The sequence below is a fragment of the Pongo pygmaeus genome, chromosome 4, assembly GCF_028885625.2.
Source record: "Pongo pygmaeus isolate AG05252 chromosome 4, NHGRI_mPonPyg2-v2.0_pri, whole genome shotgun sequence".
NCBI classification, from domain to species: domain Eukaryota; kingdom Metazoa; phylum Chordata; class Mammalia; order Primates; family Hominidae; genus Pongo; species Pongo pygmaeus.
Window position 1 is genome coordinate 179,206,019 of NC_072377.2, and position 25,312 is coordinate 179,231,330.

The window sequence follows — 25,312 nt, forward strand, 5'->3', positions numbered from 1 at the left end:
TGAACATAGGAGGTCTCATTAAGCATTTGTTAATTGAATGAGTGAGTGAGTTACTGAACAAACAGGCTGCTGATGGCTGAATGACTCTACCTCTTGAAGTTTCAGCCCCTTCATCTGTCAAATGGACAAGATAATGGTTCCTGCCTCACTGGTTATTGTGAGCACCAAATCCTAAACTTACAGACTGGCCAAATTAAGCATTAAACAAGTCATGTTGAGCCCTGTGCTATGCCCCCGTATGCCAGGCATAATCTTATTTCTTCCCCTTCCTGCTCTCCTTCAGCCCTAGGCTGCACTTCTTACCCCATGGGAGTTTGTAACCAAGAACCTACATTTCTGTTCCCATACAACAGATGAAACTCTCTAAAACGTGACATTTTTAGGCTGACTTCGCCAGGACAGCACATCTTTTTGATAATGACAAGACGGGCCACCATTTATTAAACACTGACTGTATTCTGGGGCTCTATGTACACCATCTTATTTAATCCTCACATCAACCCAAGAGGATAAGGAAATTATTATTTCTAGTGTCAGTAGGGAAACATGGGCTGGAAGGGATAAAGGAATCTTCCCAGGGTTGCATGGCTGGCAAGTGCCCCAGGTGGGAGTCAGCTCCAGGTCTGCCCACCAGTCACCGGAGGGCCAAGGCTGTGTCTTATTCTTCTCTGAACTCTATCATTCTAGACTAACAGGCAAAGAGAATTTCTGGGCACAACTGGGTGCCAGAATGTGGTTTGCTTAGGAAGGATGGGGCAGCTCTCACTTAGAGGCAAACTCTGCAGCATGGTCTGAATACACAGGAGGGACAGGGCTCCTCATGTCCCTCCTGGGGGATGAGCCTGACCTTCAGCAGCTCATGTGGCCCCTCTACCGAGCCTCCAATTCCTCCCTGGGGACTATGGTAATTAATAATATACTCTGTGTCCCTGAGCTCTGGTATTCTCACATCTAAAATGCGAATAACGTTACTTTGGGTTAATCAAGGGATGCTTTTAAGGCACTGAGTAAATCATAGGTCTTGAAAATGCTGACTCCTTTTCTTGATCTTCAACCTGGTCACTTTTCTTTTTCTCACACATAAATGAAAAGCTACATTAATATTAAAGCTCACATTACTTTGTCCAAAATCTGTGAATATGGACCAGCCAGTTGTGCTGCTAACACCCCCTCACCCCCACATGGAGGATTTTGGAGGCGTGCACACAGGTTTGTTCTGTGGCAAACCTCACCCCCTTGCCTTGGGAGCCCACTGAGCCCCCAGGTGACCTCAGCATCTCAGTTCTATCTTGGAGGCATTTTAGGGTATGGGAGGGAACTCTTAATTATGGAATTATAGACATCTGAGATTTCCTAAAATGGCCGAGAATCCCCAAATGACCAAGCAAAGCATCCCTGTGTCCCCATCCACCCAAGTAGTCCCACCAGAGCAGGTGCCCTGATGCTCTCTCAGAGGAGCCACCTACATTGCAGCCCCAGCTGTGGACGACATAGGGCCTTCCAGGGTGCTCCGAACCCAGGGCTCCTCAGGCTTCTCTGGTGGGATGGGGATAGGCTGCCAGTCTTTTTGCAAGAACCTGCCACAACAGGCCCATGACCTTGAGGCCTCCTGTTCCCACTGCCCTACTGGGGGTGTGAAGGGGAGCTAGCTGGCGTCTTATACACATCGTCATTTTCCAGTCCCGAGAGGAGGTGTCCCACATGCTCATCACTGCCGTGCTGAGCAGGCCTTTCTGAGTGGGATCCTGTGCAGTTCTAGAGCAGGTGCTAGAAACCTGAACCAGAGCTGCATGCACAGCCAGACCAGGGCCTTGTCCTTTGTCCAGCCCTTTCTATGTGTTAGAGGCTATGATGCACATCTGAAAGCATGATGGCAATCAAAACCACCAAGAGACTGGAACGCATGCTCCCTGAGAGCTGGGACTCACCTTATTCCCTGGTGTCTCCCAGGATCCCCCTCAGCGCTTTGCACACTGTAGGTGCTCACGAATGTGGAGCCCTTGAGCAGAAACAGTGCTGATGAAGTGCTCGGCTGGTGAAGGCATTGCGCTGGGCTCCTCACTGCCCCGGTTCATCAAACCCACCCGACAACAACGACACCAAGCAAGCAATATTTCCCACCGTGTCACAGATGGGAAACAGAGCCATAGAGAGGTTGGTCCAGCTGCCAGGGGCACACGGCATGTGCATGGCCAGACCAGGATTCAAAGCCACCTCTGTCAACACCAAAGCCTGATTGCTGAGCCACACTCCCTCCCAGACTCATCCCTCCTCCCAGGATGGATGCCTGGCACTCTCTACGGCTTGAGTTACAACAGGCCCAAGTTGTGGTGGGAATGCAGGAGAGGAGAGGGTTAATTCTGCCTAGTGCAGGGAGAAGTCAGAGACCTGGAAAGCCAGGAAGTGACATTTGATCTGTGTGGCTTCTCTGTTTTTAGCTTCCTTCCATGCTGGCATTGGTTTAATTCGAATTCATTAAATGAGAATAAAAATTAATTGAAATCATTTGAGCAAGTGTTAAAAGGCTCAAGTCTTGCCTGGAGGAATAAAGTACAAAATGCACCTATAGCCTGCTGGTAAGAATTTTCTTTGTAATTGTATATACTTTTTCAAATAGGCAATTTCTGCATATAGAACAGACTTTAAAATATGCCTTTCTTGCCCCATTCCCTGCCCCTACCTGCTCCCTAGCTGACCGGTTTTCTTCCCAGAAAGTAACGACTATTACCAGTTTATTTGTGGGACCATCCTTATGTGCTCCATGTTTGTAAGCATGTAAATATATATCATGTTTATACACAAATGATAGCATGTTTTGTACTCTGTTCTACATTGTGGTTTTCTGTTCCGCTTCTTTGTTCATATAGGTTCATAAATAATTATATTATTCTTTTTAAGAATTGTATTCCATTGTATGGCTCTTAACACAGTTTATTTAAGCAGTCTCCTATTAATGGGCACTTAGGTTTTTAATCTTTTGATATGATACTGTAATACAAAACTCTGAAGAAAAAAAAAAAAAAAAGACCTGGCATGGTGGCTCATGCCTATAATTCCAGCACTTTGGGAGGCCGAGGCGGGCAGATCACTTGAGGCCAGGAGTTTGAGACCACCCTGGCCAACATGGTGAAACCCCGTCTTTACTAAAAATCCAAAAATTAGCCAGGTGTGGTGGCCCATGCCTGTAGTCCCAGCTGAGGCAGAAGAATCGCTTGAACCTGGGAAGTGGAGGTTGCAGTGAGCTGAGATTGCACCACTGCACTCCAGCCTGGGCGACACAGTGAGACCCTGTCTCAAAAATAAATAAATAAATAAGTAAGAATAAAATTAAAATTAAAATAAACTAGAACTCTGAACCCACATCAATTTGCATGAGTCTGACAGTAGAACTATGAGATAAATACTCAGAAGTGTAATTTCTGGACACATCTGGAGTGTGTGTTTCTGACTGCGGCAGGTATAACCACAAGGGTTCCCTAGAGTGCATTGCATCTTACACCCCCACCAGCAATAGATGAGTGTGACTGTTTCCCTGTAGTCTTATCAACACAGGGCACTATCTAACTTTTTGATTTTTGTCAATTTGGTAGTTGAACAATAGCTTTTCCAACCAGCTTTAATTTTCCTGTCTCTTACTATAAGTTCTAAGGTTTAGGATGTCTTCGCCAGTCTCAGAGTTATTGAAGCTTCTTATTCTGTGAATTTCTCTATTATTTGATGGTGATACTCTGGAGAAGCTTCAGCTAGAGATGGAGTACCTCTGCCATCTGGATGGTTCTGGGGAAAGCCATTGGGTTCTGTTCACAACTCATCAGTGGATTCCCTGAAAACAAGCAACTGGCCTAGACTTTGCCAGGCAGGTAGAGGCTGTGGAGGGGAGAGCCCAGACATTCACAGTTCACACACCTGCCCTCCAATCTCAGCTCCTCCACTGTTATGGGCTGAATCATCTTCCCCAAAATTCATATGTTGGGGTCCTAACCCCCAGCACCTCAGAATGGAACTATATTTGGAGATAGGGTCTTAAAGAAGGTAACTGAGTTAAAGAAAGTGGGCCCTTGTCCGATAGGACTGAGTCCTTATATAGAAGGAAAATCTGGACACAGAGACACACAGAGGAAACACCATGAGAAGACCCAGAAAAGATAGCCAGCCACAAGCCAAGGAGAGGCACCAGGAACACATTTTCCTTCATGACCTTGAAAAGGAACCAACCCAGTGACATCTTGATCATGGACATCTGGCCTCGGAACAGCGAGACAGTAAATTTCTGTTGTTCTTTGTCTGACAGCCCTGGGAAACTAATACCGCCACTGAGTGGACAGCGCCCTGGGCAAGGTGCTTCACCTGTGGAGGCTGTTTTCTCATCTGCAGAAGGGGTGTACTCACCCCTTCCTCACAGATGACTGCAAGAGCCTGGCTCATGCCTGCAGTTTGAGGCTTTAAGCGTGAGAGGTAGCCCCCACCCACTCCATAGTGGACCCAAAGGACCTCAGTTCAGATCCTGAGAAGGAATTTGCTTCAATCACCTGAGAGATTTGCTCAGTGTCTCACACACCCACAGCCAAGGCCACGCAGCAGAGTGAACGCTGGATGCCTGGGCTCCCTCTTACTTCTGCCATCAAATAAAGGCTTATTAGCCTTTCTGAGCTTTAGTTTTCTCATCTGTGCAATGAGGAAGAGAGTGGATGCAATGATCTCTAAGGATGCTCTGGCTAATATTCTATCATTTGCTTTGAGGAAGGTAATCAGATGCATATATTCATTCTCTGCAAATGAGGGCAATGCCCATACATGAGATCACAGTTTTTTTTCCTAATGCTGCTGCTTCCTTGGAAAGCAGTTCCTAGAAGAACAGCTTGGAAGAGGAAACCATAAACTGATCTATGAAGATAGTAAACCAGTCTTTCTAAAGAAATCAGTGATTTACCTGTAGCTAGCTGCTGCACTTACTACAATTGTCCCTGAATTCTATTATCTGGAGGTGGGCTAAGAAATGGCAATATTTCTCTCAAGCCTATCATGGACAAAAAATATTGAGTTCACTACTACAAACATATACCAGGCACCTACTGAGTGTCGGGGGTGGCACTGGGCCCAGGACCATTCTGCCCCAGCCCAACGTCCCAGCCCTGCCCCATGCCAACCATCAGGCTTTGGCTGAGTTGCTCCACGTTTCTAAGTGTCAGTTTCTTCATTTGCTAAATAGCTCTTATAATAACATCTACTTCACAGGACTGGAGAGACCCAAGGAGGTAGTGTTCATAAAGGCTGTAGCCTGGATCCAAGCTCCAGAGAGGGTCGCTCTGTTATTGGCATGACGTCATGTCTTCGCGGTGACCATCCTAAGGACCAGGCTCGAGCGCTCCTTTTGGGAGTGGCTAGGATCTAATTAGTGTCTGAGGCCTGCTGCTGCCATTTCTGGCTTGGTCTGAGTCATCATCAATTATCCGGCAGCCAGGGGACAGAGCAGAGCCTGGCAAGGAAGGACAGAGCATCTAAGGATGGGGACCGCCTGACTGCCACCTGGGCACCTTGTCACAGTGCAGGGGCAGGAGTGAAAATGGCCCAGGTCTGAACAAAGTATCTGTCCCCTTGGACAGGCCAGGTTTCCCTTCCGGGAATGGGAATGGGGTGATCTCTACAGCCCCTGCCTGGGCTATCATGCTGGGACTTTAGCTAGCTTGTCTCCATGAAAGGTTTAGAAATTAGGTGTAAACAATATTTTCATCGTGATAAAATACACATAACATAAAATTTTCCTTTTAAATCATTTTAGTTGTTGTTGGAAAAAATACTGTATTTTCTTGAAGACACAATATACATATTTCATAAGTTAATGTTTGAACAGGTAGGACTGCTCTTTCAAAGAATGTCTCCATTTTAATGTGATATTGTTTCTTGTTATCTTTATTTAGGTTTTATTTTCTTTTTTGAACGTTCATTTTAGATAGAGGGGGTGCATATGCAAGTTTGTTACGTGAATATATTGCACCAGGTTGTGAACATAGGACTCAATAGGTACTGTTGACCCATGCTCCCTTCCTCCCTCCCGCCTCTAGAGTCCTCAGTGTCTACTGTTCCTGTGTTTATGTCCATGGGTGCTGAATGTTTAGCTCCCACTTGTAAGTGAGAACATGCAGTACTTGGTTTTCTGTTCCTGCATTAATTTGCTGATAATTATAGCCTCCAGCTGCATCCATGTTGCTGCAAAGGACATGATTTCCTTCTTTTTTAAGGCTGCATAGTATTCCGTGGTATATATGCACCACATTTTATTTATCTAGTCCACCATTGATGGGCACCTAGTTTGATTCCACGTCTTTGCTATTGTGAATAGTGCAGCAATGAGCATGAGCGCATGAACAGGAGTCTTTTGATAGAATGATTTATTTTCCTTTGGGTATATACCCAGTAATGGGATTGCTGGGTCGAATGGTAACTCTGTTTTAACCTCTCTGAGAAATCTCCAAACTGCTTTCCACAGTGGCTGAACTAATTTACATTCCAACCCACAGTGTATAAGCATTCCCTTTCCTCTGCAGCCTCACCAGCATCTTTTGGTTTTGTGTGTGTGTGTGTGTGTGTGTGTGTGTGTGTGTGTGTGTGTGTGTGTGTGTTTTGAGACGGAGTCTCCCTCTGTCGCCAGGCTGGAGTGCAGTGGCGCGATCTCGGCTCACTGCAAGCTCCGCCCCCTGGGTTCACGCCATTCTCCTGCCTCAGCCCCCTGAGTAGCTGGGACTACAGGCGCCCACCACTACGCCCGGCGAATTTTTTGTATATTTAGTAGAGACGGGGTTTCACCGTGTTAGCCAAGATGGTCTCCATCTCCTGACCTCGTGATCCACCCGCCTCGGCCTCCCAAAGTGCTGGGATTACAGGCGTGAGCCACCGCGCCCGGCGTGTGTGTGGTTTTTGTTGTTGTTGTTGTTTTGTTTTTACTATTTATTTATTTAAATTTGTATTTTCGGTTCAGGGGTACATGTGCAGGTTTGTTACACAGGTAAATGCATGTCACAAAGGTTTGATGTACAGATTATTTTGCCACCTAGGTACTAAGCCTAGTACCCGATAGCTTTTTTCTCTGCTCCTCTCCCTCCTCCAGGTCCCAGTGTGCGTTGTTCCCCTCTTTGTATCCATGCGTTCCCATCATTTACCTACCACTTATAGGTAAGAACATGTGGTACTTGGTTTTCTGTTCCTGCATTAGTTTGCTAAGACCTCTAGCTCCACCCCTGTTCCTACAAAAGACATAATCTTGTTCTTTTTTAAGGCTGCATGGTATTCCATGGTGTATATGTACCATATTTTCTTTATCCAGTCTTGCATTGATGGGCATTTAGGTTAATTTCCTGTCTTTGCTATTGTGAATAGTGCTGCAATGAACGTATGTGTGCATGTGTCTTTATGATAGAATAATTTATATTATTTTGGGTATATCCCCAGCAATATTACTAGGTCAAATGGTAGTTCTGTTTTTGCCTCTTTGAGGAATCACCATAGTGCTTTCCGCAATGGTTGAATTAATTTACACTCCCACCAACAGTGTATAAGTGCTCCCTTTTCTCCATAACCTTGCCAACATCTGTTATTTTTTGACTTTTTAATAATAGCCATTCTGAGTGGTGTGGAATGGTATCTCGTTGTGGTTTTGATTTGCATTTCTCTAATGAGCAGTAATATTGAGCTTTTTTTCCATATGCTTGTTGGCTGAATGGATGTCTTCTTTTGAAAAGTGTCTATTCATGTCCTTTGCCCACTTTTTAATTATTATTATTATTACACTTTAAGTTTTAGGGTACATGTGCACAATGTGCAGGTTAGTTACATACGCATACATGTGCCATGCTGGTGTGCTGCACCCATTAACTCGTCATTTACCATTAGGCATATCTTCTAATGCTATCCCTCCCCCCTCCCCACACCCCACAACAGTCCCCAGAGTGTGATGTTCCCTTTCCTGTGTCCACGTGTTCTCATTGTTCAATTCCCATCTATGAGTGAGAACATGCGGTGTTTGGTTTTTTGTCTTTGCGATAGTTTACTGAGAATGATGATTTCCAATTTCATCCATGTCCCTACAAAGGACATGAACTCATCATTTTTTATTTTGCCCACTTTTTAATGGGGCTTTTTTTTGTAAATTTGTTTAAATTCCTTATAGATGCCAGATATTAGACCTTTGTCAGATGCATAGTTTGCAAATATTTTCTCCCATTCTATAGGTTGTCTGTTTACTCTGTTGATAGTTTCTTTTGCTGTGCAAGAGCTCTTTAGTTTAATATGATTCCATTTGTCAATCTTTGCTTTCGTTGCAATTGCTTTTAGCATCTTAATCATGAAATCTTTGCCATTTCTTATGTCCAGAAGAGTATTGCCTAGGTTGTCTTCCAGGGTTTTTATAGTTTTGGGTTTTACATTTAAGTCTTTAATTTATCTTGAGTTGATTTTTATGTGTGGTGTAAGGAAGAGCTCCAGTTTCAAGCTTCTGCTTATCACTACCCAGTTATCCCAGCACCATTTATTGAATATAGAGTCCTTTTCTTATTGTTTGTTTTGACAACTTTGTTGAAGATCATTTGCAGGTGTGCAGCCTTATTTCTGAGGTCTCTATTCTGTTCCATTGGTCTATGTGTTTGTTTCTGTACCAGTACCATGCTGTTTGGGTTACTGTAGCCCTGTAGTATAGTTTGAAGTTGGGTTGTGTGATGCCTCCTACCTTGTTCTTTTTGCTTAGGATTGCATTGGCGATTTGGGTTCTTTTTTGGTTCCATATGAATTTTAAAATAGCTTTTTTCTAGTTTTGTGAAGAATGTCATTGGTACCTTGATAGGAATAACATTGAATCTGTAAATTTCTTTGAGCAGTATGGCCATTTTAATAATACTGATTCTTTCTGTCCATCAGCATGGAGTGTCATTCTATTTGTTTGTGTCATCTCTTATTTCTTTGACCAATGTTTTATAATTCTTATTACAGAAATCTTTCGCCTCCCTAGTTAGCTGTATTCCTAGGTATTTTATTCTTTTTGTGACAATTTTGAACGGGATTGTGTTCCTAATTTGGCTATCAGCTTGGCTGTTGTTGGTGTATAGGAGTGCTAGTGATTTTCTATCCTAAAACCTTGCTGAAGTTGTTTATCAGCTTAAGGAACTTTTGGGCCAAGACTATGGGGTTATCTAGATATAGAATCATGTAATCTAAAGACAGGGATGGTTTGAATCCCTCTCTTCCTATCTGGATGTCCCTTATTTTTTGTCTTGCCTGTTTGCTCTGGCCAAGATTTCCAAGACTATGTTGAATAGCAGTGGTGAGAGAGGGCATTCTTGTCTTATTCCAGTTCTCAGGGGGAATGGTTCCAGCTTTTGTCTGTTCAGTATGATGTTGGCTGTGGGTTTGTCATAGATGGCTCTTATTATTTTGAGGTGTTTCCCTTTATGCCTAGTTTGTTGAGGACTTCTAAACCATTTTTAAGTTTGCAGTTCAGTGGTGTTAAGTGTATTCAAATGGACTCCCTACCTCCAGAACTTTTTATCTTCACAAACTGATAGTCTGTACCCATGAAACAATAACTTCCCTTTCCCCCTTTTCCTCAGACCCTGATAACCACCATTCTATTTTCTGTCTCTGGTTTGACTGTTCTAGGTACCTCACACAAGTGGAATCATGTATTATTTACATTCCCATCAACAGTGTACAAGGGTTCCAATTTCTCCACATCTTTGCTGACACTTGTTTTCTCTTTTTTGATAGAAGTTACCTTAAGGGTGCAAATAAAAGATTTAGAAATCTTTTGCTTTGCGTATTCTTTGTGAACACAAGCATGTCTTTTGGGCATAAACCTCAGGTCATTAAATTAAGCATTAAGTGTGGCTTTCTTTAATACTGTATAATTATCTAATGCCTACTTTGACTTACTACTCTGCTAAATGGTGGAAAGGTAATCACAATTATTATTCAGTGTCCATCCCTGCATTGAAGTTGTACGTAACTTCCAGAGAGTTCATAGTGCCAATGTGTCGGATGAGGTGGATGGTGAGATGTGCATCTGGTCCTCACTGTTGTCCTGTAGGGGCACTTGCTGAGATCTCCTCCTTTCCACCGGTGAGCACATGTGTTACTGCTAAGTCACTGTGTCAGCCAGCATGATTAGTTGCAGATGACAGAATCTACTCCAGTAGTTTAAGCAGAACAAGATTTATTAGAAGGCTGGAAGTTGCACAGAATATCTGGAAAGGCCTGAGGACAGAATTTAAATGTCTCACTCCAAGAACAACACAGCCAGAAGAGACGCCACCCACTGCAGGACTCACACAGTGGACACGCAGCATGGCCAATGATGCCTGCAGCCTGGCATGGCAATTCAAGACTGGATGCTATTAGCTTCGTCGCAGCTGCTTTAAAAGGAGTGGACCTCTCCCCAGCCCTTCTGAAGACAGGATATATCCTCCCCACAAGGCCTTCTTTGTGCCCTGCCACGAATCTGGAGAAACTAGGGTGTGCTTTGCGACCTAATTTACAGTAAAAGTAGCGAAGCTATCAGGGAGTTTGAATAGGCAGCGGGGAGCAGCCTATAGGCAGCATAATTTTAGGTTCCTGATTAAAGGCCCTTCAAGCATCTTTGAGCTACTCCCAGGCATGCCCCTGGGGCCTTCTTGGGCCGTCTGTTGTGTCGTACTACATGGATTTCCCCTTCTGGGGGTTGTTACCTCCCAAGGCTCTACCCAGAAAAACAGTTATGGTGCCCTCTACTTTCAGGCCTGGGTTTTCCATTGTCTTCCCCACCCTGGGGTTAGAGAGCCTCCCAAGAAGGACAGGGCACAAGAGCCTCCTGAGGGACCCTCTGACATGAACCTCTCCTCTCTCCTGCCCCAACTTTCATACCCAGGGGTCTCTTGATCTTGTTTTGGAGGTGGGGATCTGGCTCTTTTTTCTTTTTTATTTTTTTGACAGGCTCTCGCTCTGTCACTCAGGCTAGATGGAGTACAGTGGCACAATCATAGCTCACTGTGGTCTCGAACTCCTGGGCTCAAGTAATCCTCCTGCCTCAGCCTCTCGAGTAGCTGGAACTACAGGAGGGCCACCATGACCAGCTAATTCTTTATTTTTATTTTTTGTAGTGATGGGATCTTGCTGTGTTGCTCGGGCTGGTCTTGAACTCAAGCGATCCTTCCACTTCGGCCTCTCAAATGTTGAGATTATAGGCATGAACCATGCCAGGCTTAGTTCCTCTGTATCTATTCATTCTCCTAAATTTATTGTATTGTCTAGAATTTTGCAAGCTCCCCTGAGGGCCTCAACTTTTAAAACTGAAAGGGCTTGCTTAGCTTTCCTTCTTGGACGTACTAAGTACAACGTACTCACCCTGGCTGTTTGGGTGAGTGAGGGGACCAGGGCTATGAGGAAATGAAAGGACAAAAACCATCTAAGCACTTCAACTTATTGTCCCGCTATGTCTAATGTGTCCTCTCTGTGTCTAGTTGGTCATCGGCACAATCTCATAGGTTTATTCTCTTAGAACAGGAAGGAGGGGACAGTGACACTCTCTAGGGAGTGCAGAACAGGGGCCAGGCAGGTGCACATGTCATCTCCAATCCTCACAAAACCTTGCAGGGCAGGGGCTGCAGCCTAATATCACAGATGGGAAAGACAAGACTCTGGGAGGTAAACTCATCTCATAGAGACTATGCAGTGATGGGGGGAGCTGGCACTCTCTCATATCTTTCTAATTCCAAACCCGGAGCTTTTGCCAACAGCTCTTTTGTGAATTCACTCATTTTGAACTTTCCATCATAAAGCAAGAATTCATCTTTTTTAACCATATCTGCGCTGTTGAAGTGGGAAGCCAGGAATGCTACACATTTAGTCTGAAGGCTAAATTTCTTTTTGCATTCTTTAGATAATTCTGATTTTCTGCTCATGCCCTTGGCAGGGGAGGACAGGAGCATAATTAGAACTGTGACATCTGAAGATAAAGGAAAGCTGTTTTTTTACCCCCACCTGGGTCTGAGCTTGGTATTCTTCGACGTGAAAGCAATGGGGCTGATGGGGGAGGAGCAGAGAACAGTGAGATGCACCTGCTCATTGAGAGCTCTGCTGGCAACCGACATTCCTTTCTGCATTCCAGCTGATCTGCATTCTTGAGCTTGTGGTAGCCATTGCTCATGTTCACCAATGTCTGGCTCTCCTCCCTTTCCAGGTGCACAGAGCATGGCATTTCTCAACCCCCTGCAGAGGGGCAGGGCTGCTGGACCAGTCCCAGTCAATGAAATGTGGATGGAAGTGACCGTAAATTGAAAACATTGTAAGTCAGAAATGCATTTAATTTACTTAATCCTAGCTTACCTTAAACTGCTCAGAACACTTACATTAGGCTCCAGTTGGGCAAAATCATCCTGCACAAAACCTATCTTATAATAACATGTTGGATATCTCGTGTAATTTATTGAATACTCTACTGAATATAAAAAACAAAATTGTTGTAGGGGCACTCGAAGTATGGTTTTTATTGAATGCCTATCACCTTTGCACCATTGTAAAGCCAAAAAATCATAAGTGGAACAATTATAAGCCGGGGACTGCCTGTAGATGGGGCCACGTTGGGAGGGGGTATTGGTGCTGTGTCCCAGTGACATGAAAGGAAATCAAGGGTATTGCTGGGGAGGAGGATACATAGTCATGAGGAACCTAGAGAATGCCTATCTGCCTCTAGGCACAGCGGTGTGCGGGGTGTGAGAGAGAACATCCTCCACTGACAAGGGCCACAGAAGTCCTAACATTATCAAGGCTAAAGGCCATAATAACATTAGTCCCTGATGGCCCCAAGGTATATTATATGGTGGCAATCAGCACTGGTAGGGTTTAGGGAATCTTGCCAGGTGCAGGGAGATTTCTGAAACTCCCACTCAGTATCATGTCTGGATGTGGATCCTGCAGAGAAGAGGAGACCCCTAGGGAATGGACACCCCCCATCAATGCTGATGGTTACCTACAGAGGAAGTCTTGCAGAAAGCACGCTGACTCCCTCTTCAAACCAAATTCTGGCTGATGCCAAAGCCCATGCCTTCCTCCACATTGTATCAGCTCCTTGGTGAATAAACTCTGGTGGTTTATCCTGGGTTGTAAATTATCTTGCCAGGCACTCTTATCTAAGAGTTGAGTCCTGTGATTTCTTTCAAAGGATCTATTGTTGAGATTTCTAATTTTCAAACATTCTTTCAGAAAGATGGTGGGGTATGATTGCCAAAGAAAAGCTAAGAAGAACTTATGGGGCCATCAGTTCAGGAAAGAAAATGTCAACGGCTGAACTTAGCCAATGACATCAACCCTAAATTTTCACTTAACTAAAGAAAGAATATTTTTAGTCTTTCTGCTGCCTCTTGAAATTCTCTACTGATTTGACTTGGTGAAGGACATCTTGAAAATAGCAAGAACTGTTTATTGAAAACCTATATGGAGGACCTATATTAGTGCCCACCAAAATTTATTGTCTTCTTCCAGAGTAGTGGGATTGAAACTGGGTCCACAGCTGCCCAACGGCCCAACAAGTCTCTGTTCCCAGCATCCCTTGATCCTTCTCTTTGGGGCCTTAGGATCTTGAGATGCTTGCTCCATGCCTCAGCTCCAGCCACTCAGCCAACTTGGCCCCTGGATTACCACGTAGACCAGAGCTGCTCTGTCATTTCAGCACTCTTCTGGGGCAAGAATAGACTTCTGTGTTCCTTCAGAGTGTGAATGATTTTCCCTCTTTCTTACAGTAGCTCACTGCTCTTCCCAGTACCACCCCTGTGAGCTGGGCCATGTGCTGGGCATTTTACAGATATTATCCCATGGAACACTCACCAACTCTGTGAGGTAGGATTAATATTCCTCTTTTACAGATGAGAAAATGGGTTAGGGCCCAAGTGTCCGTTGACCCACAGAGTGGAAAATGTGGTATACATACACAATGGAATACTACTCAGCCATTAAAAAGAATGAAATAATGTCTTTTGCAGCAACTTGGATAGAGCTGGAGGCCATTATTCTAAGTGAAGTAACTCAGGAATGGAAAACTAAATACCATATGTTCTCACTTATAAGTGGGAGCTAAGCTATGAGGACACAAATGCATACAGAGTGTATAATGGACTTTGGAAACTCAAAAGGGGGAGGGCAAGAGGAGGGTGAGGAATAAGAACCTACATATTGAGTACAACGTACACTGCTGGGGTGACAAGTGCACTAAAATTTCAGAAATCGCTGGTATATAATTCATTCATGTGACCAAAAGCCTTTTGTACCCCAAAAGCTATTGAAATAAAAAATTAAATTAATAAAGAAAGAAAATGGGCTGGGGGAGGAAATGTTACTAGTCCAAGATCTTAGAGATAGTAAGTGGTGGAGGCTGCCCCTGAGGCCCAGTCCTTGGTCCTTCCACACATCACACTGGGATAAACAAAGAAAAACAAAACCACACCAAACTGGGAGGAAACAAAATACACAGCATCCTCCAAGCCTATCAAGGAAGGTCGGCTGCTCCAGGAGATCAGAGTGCTGGAGCCTATGTATGTCAGACAGCATAATGGGCTGTTAAGAACGATTAGGCAGTCGGCTGCAATCTCTCAGAACATCGAGAGAGGGTGATGTATTCTGTAACTCCAGCTAAATGTCTTCACCTCCAGCCCATCTTGGTAAACAGCATCTCGTCTGGCCTATTGGGATTTGTCCATCCTGGCAGGTCACAGCTGCGTGGGGCAAACACCCTGCTGCTACAGGATCTGAGGTCCATGCTGGAAAATCCTGGAGACTCTCTGTGAGGGGTGGGAACAGGATGGGCTGTGGAGTCAGTTGCTAGGCATCCTCACTCTGCCACCTTCCTTGCTGGGGGAACTAGAGAAGTACTTTCCCTCTCTGAGCCTCAATTTCCTCACCTGAAAGATGGAGCTGGTATCTTCCCCACTGACTACTAGGAGGTTAGACTGGATACTTAATTGCACATAATACAAAGTCCTGATGAGTCATTTTTTTATATATCACCCAGTAAGGGTTTGCTTCTTAATGAGTACAAAGGATGTAGTTTGGCCTTGGGGAGAGGTAGATTCAAGAAAATCCCATTGCTAGTATCGATAAAACCTGACATTTCTTGAGGACTAACATACAGCACCCTAATTCTCATACTGCTGCAAGATGGAGAATATATTCCCCACTTTGCAGATGAGTAAACTGAGGCTCAAAGAGCTTAAGGGACATGATTAGGTCACACAGTTAAGAAGTAACAGGTCTGGTGGGTGTCCCCAGGTCCGATGCCAGGAACTTCTCTGCTCACAACTCTCAGAAAGACTTGACACTTTTTTTTGGAAGATTTAGACTCCCAGTGCAACATCTCTGACCAACAACTGGAATGAGAGAACTTTGAGCTTGCCACTCCCCAAGAATGACCTTACTACCCAGGCTGGTAACGTCCTCAATGCCTCTGGTCTCTCCCACTGTGGTCCATCTCCTGCACGGCCCCACCCAAGCAATCTTCCTAAGCTCTAAATCTGACTGTGCCACTGTCCTGCACTAAATGCCTCAATGGCTCCTCATTGCCCTCAAGAGAAAGTCTAACTCCTTAGCCAGAAGCTCAGGGCTGCTGCTGAGCTTTCTAGGCCCCCTCCCATTTCCTTTCCCTAGGATCTTGTGTCTCTATCAGGTTTGGGTGGATCTTCTCTCTCCTTAACTTTAGGAATTTCTGCTTTCCCACCTCTGTGCCTTTGGCTGCATACTTCCCTCCACTTGGAATTTCATTCCCAAACCTCTTCACCCTCCCAATCCTCCATTTCTTGCCCCCTGAAGTCCTACGTACCTTTCAACATCCACTTTCTGATGTGGCTTTCCTATGAGATGACCTCAGAACTTGCTACTGGAAGAGACCTTCAGTAGATATCTGTAAATTGAATGTTTCTTCAGTCCCCCTTACCAGGTGCACCTGAATTTCCTGACTGTTTAAATTTAAGGGGCATTGACTCCATGAATGGCTCCACAATTGAGTCCTTATTGGTTTTAGCCTGGCCACAGTGATGGATTCAAAATGAGCACACAACCCAACTCAGGCCAATCAGAGCCAATAGGACTCAACTTTTTTTGTTCACGTTGACTAATAATGCAGATTTTCTTTTTACATACTAGATTTGAATAAGGAAGCATGTGACCCAGGATATCGCTGGTGGGCATCTTGCAACCATGAGCCTATGGGGACTGCAACCATTCTGAGGAAGCAGAAATGTGAGATTCCATTTACATTGTTAGAGCAGCTGGATCACACCTCTCCTAAAGCCACTGAACCATTCAGTTATGGAAGCCACTCAGTTGTATTTATTGTGAATGGCTATAGTCTTCCTTCCCAACATTTTCCCCAACCTAATGGCCCAAAACTTTTAGAAAGGAGGAACCTCTTTCCTTGGATAATCATCCTGGTCTGTTGGTTTTAGGTTCCCAGGATGTACATAGATGTCACTGAGAAATTTCTCCTTCCTATAGTATTTCTCTTGGGAAACAAAACCCATAAAAAGGATGTTAAAATGAAGTTCTGAGACTACAAATAATTCTGTAACAAAATATTTTTCTATAATTACAGCTTCTCTCAAAGGAACATGAAAAGCAAACAGAAAAAAAGGGAAAGAATGAATAGATCCTGTTAAATGAAGCAAGAGGTGGAGAGAAGTGAAATGGATTCTGTTAGATGAAGCAGGAGCTAGAGAGAAGTGAATTACTCTGCTTAATGGAGGGAGAAAATTTTTGAATTCTCAGAGCAGTTCAGGAGGACAGTATGAAGATACAGGTGATATGAGAAAGAAGTTGTCAGCAGAAATTCTCTGTGGGTGGTAAGATGAGGTTGGCGGGAGAAGAGAAAGGGACATTTGTAAGCACCTCCCTCCAGTCAGCACTCTTCATCTTCTTATCTTGGATAAAGTCTACTGCATCCACGGAATAGGTGCTAATAAATATTAATTAAATAAATGAATGGATGAACAAAACCAGCCAAAGTTACAAGGACTTTACAAATGCACATCAAGAAAAATAACTCTGAGGTTAGGCAAATTTCCAGGTGATAAACCTTAACAGTGTCATTTTCAATAAGTGAGCTAGGGTGAAACCTGTGCCAATGCTATTTCCAAATATAGATAAATATGCCTAAACTTACTCCCTTATCCCTCATGCCTCAGTGATATGAAGATAGAATGAGAGAAAGATAATTGAAACTGACACAGAGTCTCTTTGCATAGAGAGTCCTGTGAGACTGACTTTACCTAACAGGTCAGTTCTTATCTAGGGACTAGAGGAGAAACTGTGATCCCCCCAGGCCAGAGGCTGAGGGAAGAGTCTTGAAGCTTGAAGAATACAAAGCTGCAGAAGAAGGAACATAGTTTCCAAAATGAAAGTTAATTAAACTCATTCATTTATTCATTCATTCACTCGTTCATCCATTCTTCTGCCAGTGTACCGGGTGTTCGTGAAATATACATTCATAGAGTGTGTAGTCTGGTGGGAGATAACAAGTAATTATAAAAATAAAAGGAAATACAAAAAATTACTTTATAAAAACAAATAATAAATGTCCAAAGAAGGATGTAGAAGTCTCTGAAGTCTGGGGCATCAGGAAAGGCCTCCCCAAGGGACGTGGGCAGGACCACATTGCGATTTTAGAGTCTTAAGCACTTTTGCTTCCGTGGGCCTCTTCGTTTCTTAAACAAAATTTTAACAAGTTATTTTATGGCTATATTGGTATGTTGGTGATAAAGATGAGTATATTTCTGGCTGTATTCTTTATTATATATTCATTATGGCCCTATCAACATTTTTCTTTTTAAGATAAACTGAAATTGAAACACTTTATAGGCCCATGATATTTTTAGGGCGTGGTGCCTTTGGTGCTTAATGAATATGCTGGCCCTGGAACTGGGTTTGGGCCCGGATCCTAAGGAGGCAGACGAGGGGTCTCTCAAGAGCAGAGAACAGCCTATACAATGGTTTTCATGGACCATGCTGGCAAGGCTGGGGTCTCATGAGCTGGGGGTGAAGAGGGGTGAGCTGAGGCAGGAAAGCACACAGGGGCCACATTGTGGGAACCAGGCTTACTTTTTAAGATTCCTCTGGCTTTGCACCTGGCATGATCCTTCTCCCTTCAAGATCCACCTGGATGCTGCCTCCTCCATGGGCCATTCCCCAGTCTTCTCATCCTGGATGACTCTCCTCTTCCTCCCCCAGCTCCCACATCCTCCATCTGTCCTGCTCAAGGCTGACATCTGTGCCCTAATCCCTCTTGCCAGGACTCTGGGTTTCACAGGATAGGCACTCACTGCCCCAGCATACGTGGAGAGGGAGCTTCCTGGTTCCTCCTACAAGGGACATCTCCAGGTGTCAGAGAATGCCTGCAGCATGCAGCCCTTACTGCTGGTGCTGCCTTCCTCTATGGCGACACCAATCTCAGTTGGAGTTTCCTTGTGTTGTGCTGAGAAGGCCCTCACAGCCTTGTCTCGGAAAAGATTACAAAATTGCATTTCTCTCACTCTGGGAGGTCATACGTCCATCCTGAGCCAATCATGGGTCTAGGTGATAGGGTGCTTTGTCTGGCTAAATCTGGTCGTATATGCACCTCTTATGCTAGGAGTGGAGTCAAGTTCACTCAAACACCAGGGACTGAGTAAGGGAAAGGATTTTTCCAAAAGAAGAGGGAGGTGCTGTTCCCAGCATAGGGTTCATGAGTGAGTGGGCGCAGCAAAAGATGAAACCTACTCTGTTCTCCCACCATCAGTGAGTGCCAGGAGAGGGGGACCATGTTACTCCTCTCAGATGCTTGGAATAGTCAGGGCAATGCCTTGTCCAAAGCTCAGACAATATTCCCAGTAGAGAAGATACCACCTGCCTCTTACAAAGTCAGGAAACCTCACCAGAACTAAATCCGACTCCAACTACACCTTTCACCAGTGTGGTGACCAAAGACACGTCTTTTAAAATCTTTTGGGGCTTTATTTCCCCCAGAGATGCTGATAGAGAGCTGGTTATGAGATAGCCCTCAGGGACACGCTGGGAGAATGTCCTCCCCCTCCATCCTCAGGGGGCACTGGTGTGTTCACCTTCACTACTAATGTTTGGATTCCCTGGAGTCAAGAATCATGTCGTATTTATCTCTAAACCTCAGTTTTCTTACCTGTGAAGTGGGGATAATTTCAACCTTGAAAGACAATTGAGAAAGCAAAATAAAATCACGAATGCAAGGTGCTTATTGAAAAAAAAAATGAATGAACCCAAAGCTGAAACACAGGTAAATTATGCTAAGTCAGTGTCAAGGAAGGATGAGGGAAGAAAAGAAGAGAGTGGAGGAAAGAGACATAATTCTTCCCATTTTTGTTCTTCACAACAGCAAGCAAAGGCAGCCCTGCAGAGCTGCAGGCTCAGGAGGGCGGGAGAGCTGCTGGCAAAGCTGTTATTCCCAAGGCTGTTAATTGTGGGAGCGTTTGCTTCTCTCCCCACGGCATTTTTGGCTCTCAATTTAATATCCCCCCTTCCTTTTTGAGTAGTTTCAAATGTGTAAATATCTCAGAGAACATTAAATCCTGAAAAGGGGGAGAAAGTGGAAGGAGAGGAAGGGAAGGCTGTGTGTAGGGGAGGAGAGGGTGTTGATACAACATTATAGAGCTTCAGTTGGAAAGGAAAAGAAGGAGAGAAGTGGGACGTGGCCGTGAGAAGAGAAGGCAGGCCAGTGAGAGTGGCCTTTGTGGCCAGCACCTATCCACCCAGCCCCCACATCCCTCTGGGCCAGCCCTGCAGGTGAGAGCTCTCGATTTGCCAGGCACCCTGCAAAGCTCTTCTTTCAACCAATCTTGAATGAAATGTAAGGAGACGCTCACGTTGTGCATGCAGTGAGGGGAGTTTCTCCTTATATTTTGCATCCTCGGCCCCTCACTCTCAGCCCAGTCTGGGCCCCATTCATAAAAACCTTGGAGGAAGACAGGATTCCCATCTCCTCTTTACAGATGGGAAGGCTGAGGCATAGAGAGCCTGAGTAAGTGAACCAAGCTCACACAGGAGATGAACACCCAAGATTCAAAATCAGACCATTGGGATTCAGAGCCCACAGTTGCAAATCTTTACTCTCATGCCTTGATATGCCCAGAGCACCCCGCCCCAAAACACCCAAAACAGACCTTCTGAACCAGAAAGGCCTCAAACCCATTTCTTCCCCCTCTGTAACATTCCGCTACTGGCCCTCTGTTGCAGCCCACTCCCTCTTCCCTAATGTAGAGGGAGATACGGAGTGGGAAGAATGGGAGGGATGATTGGGAGACAGGGGGCGGCCTTTCTGGGAGCCTTCTCCTGTCACCTGGCCAGTGCTCCACACTGAGGTCTTCAGTTCCAGCCCTGGGCTCCAGGCTCCCTCTCCTATGCTCCAGCTCCATGGAGCAGACACAGACCTCAAATTTTACAGGACTTACTTGCCAGCTCGGGAGAAAGGGAAGCACTCTAAAACAGTGGCTTCTAAAAAAAAGCAGTTTATTGAGATATAATTCACACACCATACCATGGATTCATTTAAAGTATAAAATTCGACAGCTTTTAGTGCATTCACAGAATTAACAATTCTCACCACAATCAATTTTAGAACATCTTCATACCCTAAAAAATACCCTGCCACTTAGCCATCTCCTCTCCACCTCCCAGCCCCTGTCAACTACTGATCTACTAATGTACTTTCTGTCACCATAGATTTGCTTTTTACAGACATTTCATAGAAATGGAATCATATAACATGTGGTCCTTTGTGACTGGCTTCTTTCGCTTGGCATGTTTTCAAAGTTCATCCTGCTGTAGCATGAATCAGTACTTTGCTCCTTTTTATGGCTGAATACTACTCCATCGAATGAATACACACTTTAAAAAAAGATGTATCAGTTGATGGATTTGGGGTGCTAGGTGGCTTTTTAAGGGATAAGACAATGCATACAGCTGGTAGGGGAAGAATGACAGTAAAATGGTTTAATCCTAAAACAGCTTCAACTCCAAACCTTCTGAGCTTATTCAGGGAGCCCAGGACAGCTCCTTTGAGCAAACGCTACTGCACCAGTGACTAGCCCTACGTTAGAGACAAGGACACGGAGTCCCAGGAACTTGTGCTCAAGGTCACCTAAGTGCCAAAAAGCAGGAGAGAGCTCAGAGTTCTAAGCTTCCACACCTCTCGAAGCCAACTCAGCAAGATCATCTCATACAATCTAAGTTGCCATCAATTGTGAAAACATGTTTTTGACACACCACTAGGAAAGAGAAAATGCTGCCAGCTAAACTATGATACATGGCTTTCTGGAAACATCAGTTGCAAGATGCATTACAATTTCAGAGATGTTAAAATCTGAGTGAAAATGTGTGCTAAATTGATGATATACAGTCTCTTTCTGTAAGTGTTGGATGGTTCTAAACATGCTTCCCCATCTTCTCTTCCTCTGCCCAGTTCTGCTTCCTTCCTTCTGATTCTTGTCTTAATGAGCTCTCACCCAAGGACCTCAAGCTATGATCCCCAGCTTCCTTCTTTCTTCCCCTCTTTCTATTTGCCATCTAATCGGTAACCTCACCTGGCCAGTCCTCTAAAGGACTCTTCACTGTGGCCAACCCTTTCCATCCCAACTGCCATGGCCCTAGCTCTGTCCTCTTCCTTTTCCCCGCGTACACCTGCAGCCCCTCCCATCCTCTGCACCGCCGGATCGCCCATGAGACAATGTGGCCTTGCTCCCCATAAGCCTGTGCTCCCCTTCAGCCACCTATGGAATAGAGTCGAAACTCCTTACTACAACACCCAGGTCCTAGCTTTTCTCCTGGGTCTCCCTGCAGGCTTGGGTCCCAGACACTACATTAGAGACAAGGACACTGAGTGCTTCCGCACCTGGTAGACGTGCTGTGGGAGGAGCATGCTCCACATGCCCTGCCTTTATCCTGGGGTCCTCCTCCAGAAATGCTTTTCCTGCATTGTCATTTCGGACACCCCTTCATGGGGCTCCACCTGTCTCCCATTTCTAGCTGAACCAACAGCTCCTTTGTTTTACTCCAAGGCTCCTTGCACGGCCCGCTGTTGTAGCCCTTGGCTGTGCTGTGGAGCACACAGAATGGGGGCCTCACACCACAAGGCAGTAGCTGTGTGATACTGGCTAAGTCACAGGATGTCCTAGAAAGCTGCAGAGGAGGAGCCCTTTCATTTGCTCTCTCCGGGCATCACTGCTTCTCCCCCAGTCCCTTTTCAGCTCCGCCACAAAAGAGGAAGGGGTGCTGATTCTTGATAGCCAGGGCCTTCCATGGAGCTGAGGGGAAACTGTGCCTCAGTGATTAGCACCAAGGGCACTGTGCTCTCTGGCACTCTGGTCTCAGACAGGTGGAGCCTGTTCCCCAGGGCACACACCTCTCTCCCTCCCAGGGAGCTGTGTGAGTTAGTGTGTTCAGCCCCAGCTCATGCTAGCCAGAGATTTAGTTTTGGAAGGGGAGTGCCAGTTGGAGAAAAGGCTTATCAAGACCTCCAACCTAAGTTGCTTATTTCAGTCCAGATTTTACCAGAGAGCTCTGCTCTCAGGGAGGTGGTGGGGCTGTTGGTTTCAGACAGTTGCCCAGTTAATTAAGCACTTCCTGGTGAACACTCGGCTCTTGCTCCTTGCAGATAGTTCTCCTGCACTGAACAGGGAGGAAGGTGAGCAGCAGGGCTTGACTGAGGGTTTCCTGGACCTGCATCCCAATACCACCTGGATACAAACAAAACATCTCCTTTCACTTCAAACAGTAAGTGCAACACTGTTGCCATTGTCTTCATCTTCATCCTGCTCACGTGTGTTTCCCTTTGTAGCCTGTGCATCCTTTTAGGGAAGATGCATGTCTTATTCATCAATGTTCAAACAAGGCCCAGAGCAGAGCCAGTGCTCTCCTTGCTGGGTTATTTGAAGCACACGATTTGGGTCTAATTATTCTAGTGAGTAACAGGGGACAACGATGACTGTGTTCTAGAATGTGACCCTATTGGACTATTAGGGAGGGGGAGGATTTCTGTACACATCATTAAGAAAGAAAGACAGCGACATCTTTGTGGTATCTGTGTCTGGGATTGGGCCAAGCCGAGAGGCCTTGCGGTCTCCTCTGAGCAGTGTGGACCTGCCCCTCACAACCGATTGCCAGGAGCCCTGGCCTCCCTTCATCTTCCAAGCTGAAATTGAATGCCCTTGCTTCTTTATAAAACTGCAGCCCTTGGCATCTCTTCTATTCATTGTGAGTTTGAAGAACTGCAGGAACCAGAGTGGTCCAATGAGCCCCAGCGACTTGCACGTATTGCAGCTCTATGAAGGAGGAAAATGAGAGAATGTACAGGGAATGATGGAGATGGCATTTCTGGACTTCAGGCTCTCACTGTTCTCTCCCTTTGAGAATTCTGAGATAAACAAAAATTGCACCCCATGCTGGCCAGCTGTTTTCATAGTGGGCGTTCATTAGTGATGCCTCTGTTTGGCTGGGACAACAATTGTGAGGAGTTTGGGGGCAATGGGATCAGGTCTGAGGTGCTCCATTTTGGCACTGTGGACACCCTGGGGTTGATGTCCTTTAAGGCTGAGAGCAGAGACCCGGAAGACTTGAGCTTCTCTCAGAAGCACATGACGCCTCCTCTTTGATTCTGGTTGACCCCAAGCTAAGGACCTATATATCCAGTCCTTATCAAATCTCCTACTGGCTCTGTAAACTTACCATGTATATATCTGATTGTCCTCCTTCTCCCTGGTCACCTCATCTCTCTCTCTCTGTTTTTTTTTTTAAATAGACTTTACTTTTTAGAGCAATTTTAGATTCACACCAATATTGAGCAGTAGGTACAGGGATTTCCCATATACCCTCTGCCCCAACATGTGCGGGGCCTCCCCTGTTAACGTCCCCCACCAGAGTGGTATATTGATGAACGACGTTGACACAGCATGATCTCCCAAAGTCTTGACTCTTGGTGTACGTTCGATGGGTTTGGACAAATGTGTATGGACGTGCATCCATCATTATAGTATCATACAGAGGAGTTTCCCTGCCCTAAAAATCCACTGTGCTCTGCCTGCTCATCCCTCCCTTTCCTGAATCCTGGCAGCTACTGACATTGTACTGCCTCCGTAGAGTTGCCTTTTCCAGAATGTCAGATATTTGGAATCATACAGTAGGTAGCCTTTTCGGATTGGTTCCCATCACTTAGTAATATCTGTTTAAGGCTCTTCCATGTCTTTTTATAGCTTGAAATCTCATTTCTTTTTTAAAACTCATTTTTTTAAAAAAACAAAGCTCATTGTTTTAATTATTCAGTTTTTGAGTGGAATAATAATAATAATAATAATAATAATAATAATAACAATAGCAGCAGCCAGCATTTACTCAGCTCTTACTAGGTGCCTATAAATACCATAATTGTTTAACTCCCCACAGTAACTGTCCCTTATTTTACTTAACTACTCTATCTCAAATTACTCCCAGATTGTCACTGCATTTGTGTATATGAACTTTCATTTAGGTTGAATTATCTCCAAAAATTACATTTCAGAGTTAAGATTACTGTGAGTCCCAGGGCATAAATATTCTTATTGCCCTTGGTACAAATTGCCAAACTTTATCCCCAAAGGCTTATGTAAAGTTTAAATGTCATTAATTATACAAGAAAGTGTCCATTTCATGCACCTTTGCCAGCACAAAGTGTGATATTTTAATGTCATTTTGTTGCTTGACTATTTTTTAATGAAAGAACTCATCATTCCTTTGTTTTTATTATTTGTCAAAATTTAACACCTTTCCTTATTTTAGCTTATTAGCTCTATTTTTCTTTTCTTTCTGTGTCCCCCCATTTATTTATAAAATTGATGTCTCTTTTGCCAATTTGTTGACCTATTTATTTAACCTCTTACTAAATTATAAGAATAGTTAATGCTTACTTTTAAATAAAGAAGTAAAATTCCCTTCACTCTTTAAGCCCATAATTTTATTTCAAGAAATAATTACTGTTAAGAAAATGGGGCATTTTCACCCAAATACACACTTACAAATTGGAACTCACTTCGTATTTTCACACTTCAATATATCACTCACATCTGTGCCAAACCTACTGAGTCATCTTAATCTTTTTCATAATTACATGGTGTTTCATTATATGGATATATCGCAATTTACTTACCAGTCCCGTAGGCATTTAGGCTCCTTCTAATATTTGGAAAACTCATTTATTTTAACATGAAATAATATTCCATCGTCTAGATGAACCATTGTTTATTTATCCACTCACCTACTGAAGGACATCTTAATTGCT